Consider the following 2,593-nt stretch of genomic DNA (forward strand, 5'->3'; position numbering starts at 1 on the left):
AGACGTGAACCAGGAATTCCTGGTACTTATGAGTCAACAACTCATAGGGATTACGTCCCTGCCCTTTGTACACACCGCCCGTCGCTACTACTGATTGGATAGTTAAGCAAGAATTGCAAATTCCTACTGTTGGGACTTCGGTCTCCGGCAACGGGATGAAGCGGATCGAGCTTAATTGTCTAGAGGAAGTAAAAGTCGTAACAAGGTTTCCGTAGGGGAACCTGCGGAAGGATCAGTGATTGATTCCTTCGGGCATGGCTGCTGGTAGAGGCCATGTCTGTAGTGCGCATGACGCTCTGTCGCTAGAGATTGCTTGGCAACCAATCTCGAATTATGTATCGAGCTCAAAAACTACTTGTGTGGATACATAGTTCAGCAGTCATGGCAAGGGACTGCTTAAAGGGAGACTAGTTAGCAAAAGCAGCCTAGCAGAACTGCAGCTATCTAGATCTCAGAAGCTGGGTTATAGAAGCCCAGCTATAGACTTGTGAATGAGAAAGGCCTAAAAAGGTCCACAAGTCGCGTGGTTAGAACCGACACGCAAAAATCCCAGCGAGTGACAGAGCGTTGCGCTGTTCAGTGGGAAAGAGTTGAGCTACTCGGGGCGCCCACTGAACTTGCTCCGAGCCAAAGGCTCGAAAAAACACAGCTTAGCCTCAGATCCTTTACATAGAAGGCTAGCTAAAATAAACTTACCTTGGACGAGGGTAAAGTTTAGTCAGTTCTTAGGGGAGAGTAATCCACAGCTTCTCGCCCTCTGAACATTCTCCCAGATATGTAGGTCTGGGAGAGTCTCCTCCTGTTCTTCGGAATCTGGAGGTAGACAAAGACAGTACGATACGATCTTGCATCGGGATGACTAACCGATAATGATCATAATCTGACAATTTTTCCGGCTTGAGGCACCGGAGTCAGATTAAAGACACATACTGAACTAAAGGCGTATGTGCAAAGCTTGTCGGAGTGTAGAGAGTCAAGCTGAGTTGACTCGTCACGTGGTGATGACAACAGCCATGTGCAAAACACTCACAACTTTATCGTCTATGTGGAAAAGGTTGCTAACAGCGCTCTCTATGAGAGGCCCTCGCATATAACTATACGAGGAAAAGGCGATAGAGTTGTTTGAATGTGGGGCAGGTTCATCGACAAGCTAAGTTGATCACATTCTTGTTGTGGCATCCTACTAGAATTGGTCACGGTCTGCACCAACTCTCCCCAAGTTGGCCAGACTTAAAACTAGAAATAAGGTTTGCAGCTATGTGAACCTAGAAACTGTAAAGGAGTTGAAAGAACTTAAAGGAATTGAAAGAGGCCTTGAGGTATATCCTCTTGGTAAAGACCCACAAAAGCTCACAAAAGTGGCTTCGAAGGGCAAAACTGGTTCATCCAAAACAATTGGAGAGCTTAAAGCAGAACCAATTCGAATGAAACACTATTGGTGAAACTTCATCATGAGAACGTCACAAGCTGATCACGCTCTATGATATGACTAGTATTATGTTGCTTCTAGTAGGCTAAGCGCAAGCCGAAACATCAACATGTGAAAGTCGTAGAATTTTGCAATCAAACTGTGGCTAGTACTGTGATGTTACTAGTAACCTGGTGTTCCGTCATATGGCCAAGAGAGCATTTGAAGGCGAAACTTCTGCATGGGAAAGCTGCATCATGATCAAAATTTTATATCGAGTATTATGTTGACGTTAGTAGGCCTTGGCCGAAAACGCAGCATGTGAAAGGTATAGATAAAAGTTATTGTTGCAGTCAGTACTGTGTAGTTACTAGTAGCTGGATTTAAGCTCAAAATGAGACACTGTTGGTGAAACTTCATCATGAGAATGTCACAAGCTGATCAAGCTCTATGATATGACTAGTATTATGTTGCTTCTAGTAGGCTAAGCGCAAGCCGAAACATCAACATGTGAAAGTCGTAGAATTTTGCGATCAAATTGTGGCTAGTACTGTGATGTTACTAGTAACCTTGTGTTACGTCATATGGCCAAGAGAGCATTTGAAGGCGAAACTTCTGCATGGGGAAGCTGCATCATGAACAAAAGTTTATATCGAGTATTATGTTGACATTAGTAGGCCCTGGCCGAAAGCGCAGCATGTGAAAGGTATAGATAAAAGTTATCGTTGCAGTCAGTACTGTGTAGTTACTAGTAGCTGGATTTAAGCTCGAAATGAGACACTGTTGGTGAAACTTCATCATGAGAACGTCACAAGCTGATCACGCTCCATGATATGACTAGTATTATGTTGCTTCTAGTAGGCTAAGCGCAAGCCGAAACATCAACATGTGAAAGTCGTAGAATTTTGCGATCAAATTGTGGCTAGTACTGTGATGTTACTAGTAACCTTGTGTTACGTCATATGGCCAAGAGAGCATTTGAAGGCGAAACTTCTGCATGGGGAAGCTGCATCATGAACAAAAGTTTATATCGAGTATTATGTTGACGTTAGTAGGCCCTGGCCGAAAGCGCAGCATGTGAAAGGTATAGATAAAAGTTAGCGTTGCAGTCAGTACTGTGTAGTTACTAGTAGCTGGATTTAAGCTCGAAATGAGACACTGTTGGTGAAACTTCATCATGAGAAC

Source organism: Convolutriloba macropyga, unplaced genomic scaffold, assembly GCF_964194025.1.
Source record: "Convolutriloba macropyga unplaced genomic scaffold, txConMacr16.3 SCAFFOLD_6243, whole genome shotgun sequence".
Taxonomy (NCBI): Eukaryota; Metazoa; Xenacoelomorpha; order Acoela; family Convolutidae; genus Convolutriloba; species Convolutriloba macropyga.